Source organism: Pogona vitticeps, chromosome 5, assembly GCF_051106095.1.
Source record: "Pogona vitticeps strain Pit_001003342236 chromosome 5, PviZW2.1, whole genome shotgun sequence".
NCBI lineage: Eukaryota > Metazoa > Chordata > Lepidosauria > Squamata > Agamidae > Pogona > Pogona vitticeps.
The window spans coordinates 190,561,084-190,571,218 of NC_135787.1; positions in this window are offsets into that span (position 1 = coordinate 190,561,084).

Below are 10,135 nucleotides of genomic sequence, written 5' to 3' on the forward strand. Positions count from 1 at the left end.
GGAACCAAAGACATGAGACGCCCCAAATATCTATAGCTTTGATGTCCTGGTTGGGATATTTCGTGCAGTCAAGAGCTTTGGGTTGGAATGGTCGTTAAAGAGGTTTGGAAATATTTTTTCCCCCGCTCCCCCTCGTTCCCTTCTTCGGTTGGTATGGTCCTCTGCTTTATAAGTCCCTGCCCGGCGGCTGCCGTCATCAAAAGAGGGTCGTGTGTTGGAGTGGGGTGTTATGTTTGGGGAAGAAGTGTTAGAGCGGGGAACTTTATGGTCAGTGCAGGATGGGGACAAAGCACTTAGGACAAGAAATTGCTTTCTTTTTGAAAGGGATGGGGAGGCTTGAAGATAGTTGCCTCAACTTTGAAATTTTTTTTTTTAGTTAATGTTTCCACTTTGAACTCTCTCGTTTAGGATTTCCCTTGATTAGGAAGGATTAAGGCAAATAATACTGGGTCAATAGGGTTAGGCATTTTCCCCTCCCCTTTGCATGGGCACATGAACCTTTTCAGTTAAAATGTCTTGCATATTATGCCTCAAAGTAAATGTTATTTCCAGGGGCCTGTAAAAGGTGGAAGATTGCTAATTGAGGGTGGGGTGAATAGAATTTCTATTCAAGAGGGTGCAGAAATTGCATGTCATGCTGTCGGCTTAGAAATAATGACTTTGAAGAACTTAAATTTGCAAAAAAATTAGGAAGGCTTCTTGGCCTATTGAATCAAAAGTAAAAGATTGAGTTGGAAAGGATTCTAGAGGTCTTGCAGGCCAATATCAAAAAAGTTTGAAGGACAATAATAGTACCTTCAGCATTTTTAGGAGGAGGTATTCAAGTTTATTCTTAAAACCCTGCTCCCTCATCATTTCCTGAAGAGCTTCAGTTTTCTTTTAAAAGACATCATCTGGATTGTGGTTTCTTTGATGCTTACCCAGTATTTCCTTCCTAGTATTTTGTTCTAGTCCTGCGGTGGAACAAAGCACCAGTTTTTAGGATTTTGGGGGGGTGTTGTTTTTTTTTTAGTGTGGCACCCATTTAGTTGAAGAGGTTTCTCGGCAGGCTTTAAATCTAGGGCTTTTTTAAAACATTCTCTTTAGTTTCAGGAAATATGTGTGGAGAGTAATCCCTTTCCATCTTGAGGCAACAGGACTTGTGTTTCCTGCGAGGGGACAGAAAATCCATGTTTGCCAGGCTATTGTTAGTCAAGCATCTATTTAATTTTAAAGTGGGTGGGTGATAAGAATTTACAGAGGAGAGAGAGTGCTAAACGGTTGTTAAGGTAGTTGGGTTCTTGCTCCAGCAGATGGTGGTAGTAACACATTTGTGTTGAAGGGTGTCAATTTGTTAAACTTGATCCACCTGCCTCCTATTTATTTCATTCATATACCACCCTATTAGTGCAAGTGCTAATCTGGGCAGTTGACAAGTTAAAACTTAAAAGTCCCACAGTGCGCTGAACAAGCTAGTGCTTGCTGCTGATCTTTTTGCTATAACCCTGAACAAACTGCTGATCCTTAAGGATAGTTTGTTCTTGGTGCATATGCTTCATTGCATCAGTTTAATGCTGAATTGTAACAGCAAAGATTTGTTTGCTGCCTGAAACACTGAAAAATTTTATTTGGCAAAGGGTCTAAAAGGCCTGGAGGCCTACATGTTCCAGTTTGTTGATATGCAGGGATAACCCGGGGGGGGGGGACTTGTGCAAAGAAAATAAGCAAAATGGAAAAGGACTCTTAACAGTGACTGTTAAGGGTCTTTGCAATAATTGAAAGGGTGGCCACTTAGTAGACCAGGAATTAGCTGACTCTGAATATTACAATGGTAGGGAAAGCAGCCTCTACCCTTTTTTAAAGAAATCATACCCACACTTTTGTGAAAATTCTTTCTTCAGTTTATATACCACTCCTGTTAGTGCTGATGCACTACTTTGGGCTGTTTACAATAAATATAAAACTAGAAATGAAGATTAAAAACAATGAACAACTCACTGTTAAAGACGGTGTAGATCCATCATGCAGAAACCGAGATGGGTGCAGAAGAGAAATGGGTGATCAGCAGGGGTTGGGGTTGAAAGCTTAGCCTCCTGGAAGAGCCACAACTTCAGTTGCCTCCTTAAATAGCAACAGGGAGGGGGGTAGGCGAAGCTCTCCTGCGGATGCTGGTTCCACATAAGGTTGGAGCCGCTGCGAAGAAGGCCCAACCTCTTGTAGAGGACCTATGAGCCTCCCTCAGGGTGGAAACCTGGAGGAGCCTTACCGGAGATGATCGTTTGGGTTGGGCAGAAGACACTAGGAAAAGTTTCTCTGATGATAAGTGGGTTAAAAAAAACTAATGAGAAAATTGAGTTCGTGTTCCAAATGGGGAAACGGACAGGAATCCTAATTTTAGAGATGAAACCAAGGCTGTTGTGCCTTGTAGTTAAAATCAAAGTGTTCTCTGTTTTACTTAAGAGGAAAAAATGCATGGGAGAAAAACAAATGATGTTGGCTGTGAAGGTTCAGTTATCAGGGCCTCCTTTTCATCAAATAAACCACGAGACATTTTTGGATCGAACATTGAGTATTAATTCAGGCAACTGCCTATTAACATCAATCACATTGTGTGGAACTTTCTCTTGCGCAAGCAACGGCTCTTGCAAGGGCGACCAAACATTTGTTTCAAAAGGATTCAACGATTTTAAGTCCCAAGGTCCGGCTATTACAGGTTCAGACTGTTGGTTTTTGGCGTCTGTGCCCTCGGGCATCAAAAGCCGGAGGGTTTCTTCATCCCCTCTCCATCCCCATAACTGGGATCCCTCTCCCAGCTGGGAGCCCCATGGTCCAGGTTAGCATCCCATCTTCCTCAGCTCCTCCAGATGCCATGCTCTACGCGCCTCTGTCTCTCTCGCTATAGCCTCCTCTTCCCTAAGGCAGCGCCTCCACTCCTGGGTCTCTGATTCACCCCAGTAAGAGGGTCGTTGAGGCAATCCTTTTCGCCTCTGGTTCTCTGCCTCTTGTTTGGGGACCCGAACCTGCTCCCATTTCCCTGTCCAAGGTTGTCTGCATCCCTTTAGACACCTTGGGGAGAGATGGCACTCCTAAGAGGACTTCTCGTCCCTGGTCTCTACCTCCGCATTGGCAAACTTAAGAATAACAGCTTAGGTTTGTTACAGGCCAAACCTGTGTTCTAAGTTTCTCCAGCAAGGAATCAGGCTGAGATGCAACCAGTTGAACCAAAGCTCAATTTTATTGATAATAAAAAAAGGTCAGCTGGGAATTCTCCTAAAAGCAGAGAATACCCTGAAAATACAGTGTACAGGTGTTTTATAATGATACAAAGAGCCATGAAGTACAATTCCATTGGTCACCTTTCCCCAAATTTAGGATCCAGTCCCTTATTGAATAATGCCAACTTTGCTGAACTATTGGTTCTTATAGATATGCATATAAGATACCCCATCTCCCTTTGACCTATGCCCAGGATGCACATAAAGGTCTGGGGAAAAAAGTATCCATTTTCCTTATCTTTTGGTATGTTTATGTCTTCTTTTCCTGGGCCCTGATATGTGGCTTTTAGTCTATGGTTCCCATGCTGATTTATTTATTTATTTACAGTATTTTTTAGCCGCACCATTACTGGTGGCTTCTGGGCAGCGTACAACAATGTTAAAACTTAAAAACATTAAAAAGACAATATAAAATGTCCTATATTAAAACAATTCTTAAAACATTAATATTAATAAGTTCTGCTGCTCATGTGGCCAGCTAGAGAATACTGTTTAATTAAAATGCTGGCTAAGCAGAAAGGTCTTTGCCTGGCGCCGAAAAGCCAAGAGTGTCGGAGCCAGGCGGATCTCTCTAGGGAGGGCATTCCAAAGTTGGGCAACAGCCGAGAAGGCCCTATTTCGACATGCCATCCCCCTCACCTCTTTCAGGGATGGGACCTACAGAAGGGCCTCCTGGCCTGATCTTAGAGGACGGGCAGGCTCATATGGAAGAAGGCGGTCCTTTAGATAACCAGGTCCTAAGCCATTTAGGGCTTTATATGTCAAAATAAGCACTTTGAATTGGGCCCGAGCAGCAACCAGGCAGCCAGTGTACATTTATGTTTTGACTATTCTCGCCTGGTTCCTCCTGCCCAGATTCCTTAGCTGGACCATCTGCTAGATCAAAGTTGAATGGGTAAGGGAAGAAGTAACAAAGGAAACTATACTATCTGTGAACCAGAGTCATAGAGCCATCCAGTCCAAACCCCCCCCCTCCGCGGGAACATCCATCAAAGTACTCCCAACAGATGGCCATCCAGCCTATGTTTAAAAATCTCCAAAAAAGGGGACTCCACCACCCTTTGAGGCAGCCTATTCCACTGTCGGATGTCTTTGGCAGGAAGTTCTTGCTGAGATTAAGGTGGAATCGTTTTTCCTATAGTTTGAAGCCAGTGCTCTATGACCTAGTCTCTGGAGCCCTGGAAAACAAACCTGTCCTCTCTTCAGCATGACATCCTTTCAAATACTTAAACATGGCTATCATGTCCCCTCTCAACCTTCTTTTTGTAAGGCTAAACATTCCCAACTCCCTAAGCCGCTCCGTGTATGACATGACTTCCAAACCTTTGACCATTTTAGTCGCCCTTCTCTGGGCACGTTCCGGGTTGTCAACATCCTTTTTGAACTGAGGTGCCCAGAACTGGACACGATACTCTAGGTGAGGTCTGACCAAAGCAGAATAGAGTGGTACTACTACCTCCCTTGATCAAGACACTATATTCCTATTGGTTTTCTTGGCGGCTGCATCACAATGCTGACTCATGTTCAGCTTGTGGTCTACCAAGACTCGTGGCTCCCTTTCACAGGTACTGTTGTCTAGCCAGGTGTCTTCCATCCTATAACTGTGCAGTTCATTTTTTCTGCCTAGCTTTAGGACCTTACATTTCTCTCTGTTGAAACTTACTTTGTTAGTTGTGGCCCAGGACTCTTAATCTGTTCAGTCATTTTGAATTTTAATCCTGTTCTCTCGGGAATTAGCATAGCAGCCCCTGCCAATTTGGTATCATCTGCAAATTTAATCAATATACTCTATTCCTTTATCCAAATAATTGATAAAGGTGTTGAATAACACGGGACCCAGAACAGAACCCTGCGGGACCCCACTAGTCACCTCTTTCCAGGACGAAGGGGAGCCGTTTGTGATCACCCTTTGGGTTTGGTCAGTCAACCAATTACAAATTCACCTAACTAGCACGATCTCTCCCACATTCTATTAGCTTCTTTGCAAGAATGTTGTGAGGAACCCTGTCGAAGGCCTTACTGAAATCAAGATATGCTACATTCACACGTTTCCCTTCATCCACCAGGCCTGTAAGTCTATTTAAAAAAGAGATCAAAGTAGTCTGGCATGACTTGTTTTTGAGAAACATGTGTTGACTTCTAGTAATGACAGTGTTGCTTCCTAAGTAATTACAAACTGTCTGCTTAATGATCTCTAGAATCTTTCCAGGAATCGATGTCAAACCGATGAGGTGATAATTATTTGGGTCTTTTTGAAGATAGGGACAACGTTTGCCCTCCTCCAATCTGTGTGGACTTCCCCTATTCTCCGAGAATTCTCAAAGATTATTGCCAATGGTTCTGATATTACTCCTACCAGTTCTTTTAATACCCTTGGATGTAATTCGTCTGCCGCAGGACACTTAAATTCATCCAAGGTAGCCAGGTAATCCTATACTACTTCTCCATCTGTTCTGTGCTGCATCTCCCACACTACACTTGCTCTTTGTCCCTCAGGTTGAGCACTATTTCTCTTTTTGGGAAAAACTGAGGCAAAGAAGGTGTTGAGTAGATCTGCTTTTTCCCTGTCCCCTCTTACTAACCGGCCATCAACTCCACCCAGAGACCCTACCCTTTCCTTCTTTTCCCTTTTACCGGTGACATAAGTAAAAATTCCTTTTTATTATCTTTAATCTCTCTAGCAAGCCTAAGTTTGTGCTGTGGTTTAGTTTTTCTTACCATCCCCCTAGATGTACTGGCTATTTGCTTGTATTCCTCTTTGGTGCTTTCCTGGTTATGATGGGTTCTTCTTGAATTGGTGACGGATCTTTTATTTTGGCGGGAATGAGAGACTGAGGCGATTTGAACTGTTCAGCAGCTTTAACTTTATTCTGCTTCTTTACTAACAAGATTGAACGGGTCAAAACTACTTAATTCAGGAATTATTCCATAACTCAATATCTTTGATCCAGGAGTACATAGTCCATCTCTTACATCGGGGCTGGTCCAAAACCGCAATCGGTCATCAGCTGTAAGCAGGTTCGGTGTTTACTAACTAGCAATACAAAAGACGAGTCAGAATTATTAATAAAATAACTTTTATTAATATAACTTGTAGTTTCTTCCTTATTTAACTCAATTGAACTGTGTAACAATTGGGGAGGAGAACACTCCCAGAACCACATAAGGGTTTTTTTGTTGCTATTATCTTTTAGTAATAAGTTTTTCCCGACTTCTCCTGTTCGGTTGGTGGTCTCAGGTACCCACTGCGAACCACACATAGGGTCCTGTAACACGGGTGGCGGGCCCATTCTCCCTCTGCCAGCTTCTCTTTCGCTATGGCTGGATCTACTTGGTGTACCTTCCACTCCAGACCCTTGCCCTTGGGGTAAACCAGGACCATCCATTCCTCAGGGCTCAATCCTGGTATTATGGGTCTCGATTTATCTTTAACTAGTTTCTCCTCGTCTTCATTTATGTTCGTTGCGGCTCTTTTCCTAGGCATAGAAAATATTTGAACTCCTTTGTTTAGTTTCTTTGTTACGTTTTCCTTAAACACCGTTACTTTCTCAGTCTCTTTAGACTCAGCATTTGCTTCGGTTGTTAGAAAGACGTCAATCTTTTCCCTCGCACCTCCTAACTCCTTCTCTCCTGCCTTGGCTCTTTCTAACAGAACTAACCGTCCTTTCCTCTCGTGGCTTTCTCTATCTCGTGTCAGCCCTATCTCTTCCGCGCGATCATCTTCATTTTCTCCAACATGTGTCTCTGCCTCTTGCTCTTTCCCTTGTTCTGTTTCTATTTCCCATTCTGACTTCTGTATTTCCCTTGTTTATTCTACCCTAGGTGTTTGAGGAGGTGGCTCACTCTGTGACTCTTCCGCACATCAGCCGCATCGGGGTACTCCTCACCGTGCACACTGTTCCACAACATGGATGTCTCGCCCAGTTCCCCTCTAGGGGTGGTGTATTGCAGACGGGACTGGGTCTGATCACTTTCCTCCCTTCACCTTGGTTGTGGGGATAGACCACGACAGTCCATTCTAAGGGGTTCACTACTTTTCTCACCTCCAGGGGAGGAGGGGTCCAGAAGTAACCCCCTTTCTTTCCCTGAGGTTTGGGAATTCTTTCAGCAGGTCACAAACCTTATTAGCTTGCTCGTCCACACTATCTGTCTTTCTCTCTCCTGCTCCTCTCTTTCATGTCTACTTCCACTCGTAAATTCCTGCACTACTTCTTCCCCTTTTATAACCTCCCATAATATCAGATCTTGCTCCTCCCCTTTATCCCCCTCCTTATCCTTCTGCCAGACGTACTGTATTTCTATCACCCTCTCACTTTTCACTTCATTTTCTTCTATCCTTATGAGTTCTCCCTCTACACATGTCCAGATGTCTCCTCCTTTCTCTGCTGAGGATGGCACACACTCTCTTCATGTCACACACCCCCGACGAGTTGGCCGTCCTCTCTTCTGTCTCCGCGCCCGTCTCCCTGTCAGGAGAAATAATCGGCATTAACATGATTGCTGCCTTTCTGGCACTGCACTTTGAATGTAAACAGTTAGAGACTTGGGTACCAATGTGTTAACCTAGGATTGGTGTCTTTCATTCAATTTAGCCATTGTAAGGTGTTAACAACGTAAAAGGAGATCCCAATAAATAATATCTAAGCGTCTGTTTTGCCCATTTGGCTGCTAAAGCTTCCTTTTCAATGGTTGCGTACTTCTGTTCTCGAGCGTTTAACTTCTTACTGAGATACATCATAGGATACTCTACTTCCCCTTTCCTCTGTGATAACACTGCCCCTATTCCCCTATCATAGGCATCTGTTTGCACTATAAAAGGCAAGTTGAAATCGGGGGCATATCTACATTACTTGGCAGTTCTGCCAATACCTCTTTCAGTCTCACAAAAGCCTGATGCTCCAACCTTCCCCAGACTACTTTATTTGATTTTTTCTTTTTAGTCAGATCCGTAAGGGGGGCAGCTATCTCCGCAAAGTTGGGGGCAAAGTGTTGATAATATCCAGCCAAACCCAAGAATTGTTGTACCTCTTTCTTGGTTCGAGGAACAACCCAAGATGTTACCTTATCCACCTTATCTGATACAGGTTGAATCTTCCCTTGCTCCACTTGGAAGTCCAAGAATTTTACCCCTTTTCATGCTATCTTGAATTATGCAGGATTCACTCTTAGTCTTAGTCTCGCTTTATCTAATTCTGTTAACACTTTGGGAAGACGGATTAAATGTTCCTCCCAACTATTACTATAAATCAGTATGTTATTGATGTAGGCCCCTGAAAGCTCTTTCACTGGTTCTAACACCCTATCCATCAATCTCTGGAAGGTAGCGGCTGCGACATGTAACCCAAATGGCATTCTGGAGAAGTGGAACAATCCTTTGGTGGGTAACAAAGGCCGTCTTATCCTTGTCTTCCTACCTCAGTGGAATCTGCCAGTACCCCTTCATGAGGTCCAGGGAAGTCAGGTATTCCGCTTTCCCTAAACTCTCCAATAGGTCTTCTATCTTGGGCGTAGGCTAGGCGTCAAACTTGGACACCTCATTTAGCCTCCTAAAGTCTATACACCTTAGATGAAGACCTGGCCAGGCTGTGAGAGTTGCGAGGCATGGAACGTGTACAAGCAAGGCACACCCAGTAAGGGGGACGCTCCTCGGCTGTATTTTGGATAATTGGAGGGAGCTCGTGGGCAAGCACTCAGGGCTAACCAAGAGGCATTTGATCAAATTATGCACCCAAATTTGGCCTGCCACAATGTCTTTGTCATCTCCGTGGCCCTCTGATGATACTTTCTCCCCAGATACATTGAGGGCGTTAATAGATTGGGCTGAGGAGGCGACAAAGGGTGGTGGTGGAAGAAGATCAATTAAAGTATGTTGCCTGCTTTGTAGCAATAACAGCCCAGCCAGAAAGATTTAATGGAGCATTTGAACTTGTGCCAACAAAAACTTAAGAACCCTTGTGGTTCTTTGGATTATATAGCCCCCCCTCCTACTCCTATGGGTCCGGCACAAGTTTCCAATCCTTCTGGATCAGTCCCACAGGCTCAGGGAGTGCAAATCGTTAGGCAGGGGGAAGCTCCTGACTACCAAACTCCAGGACCCTACTGTATTGCCAATCTCGCAGGTCCAGGTCATTGTTCATCAAAATATTCCCGAGTTCAGTGAAAGGGGGGGTGGGTGCTGGTTTTCCTTTGCCACTTTCGCCTTCTCCCCCTCCAGAGACTTCGAGCGAGTCTACAGATGGAGGAGGAGACAGATGAGCAAATTAGTTCAATGAAAAGAAAGCGAGGCTGCTGAGGGCTAAATCCCTCAGCCTCCTCAGCTGTGACCAGAAGAACGGCAGATAGGGCTAGGAAAGCAGATAGTAGCTCAGATTGTACTGGATGTAAAGATAGCAAACCGGGTGGATTTTTTCCACTCCGAGAACAGATTGTTACAGGGAACAGGTGGCACAGTTCAACGGGGTGTATGTATATGTGCCCTTTACCACAGCTGATTTGTTTAATTGGAGGACCCATACCACCCCATATTCTGAGAATCCAGAAAAAGTGGCAGAATTATTTCAAGGATTCAAGGCATATTGCTATCTCATCACCCCACATGGGGAGATTTGATGTATCTAATATGCTTTTAAGAGAAGTGGAAAGGAAAATGGTCTTGGGAGTGGCTCGAAAGTATGCTACAGATAGATGGAAGGCCGCCAATAACCAGACCTATTTGGCACCAGCTGATATTTTGCTGGAAGCCCTCCCCCATGGGATCAGGCAAACTCAAGAGCATATGATAGCCCTTACTCGTTTTAGAGAAGCCGTCCCCCGATAACACCACCCAGCAGCCTCGTATAGATGTTAAACAGCATTGGGGAGATAATCAACCCCTGTGGCAC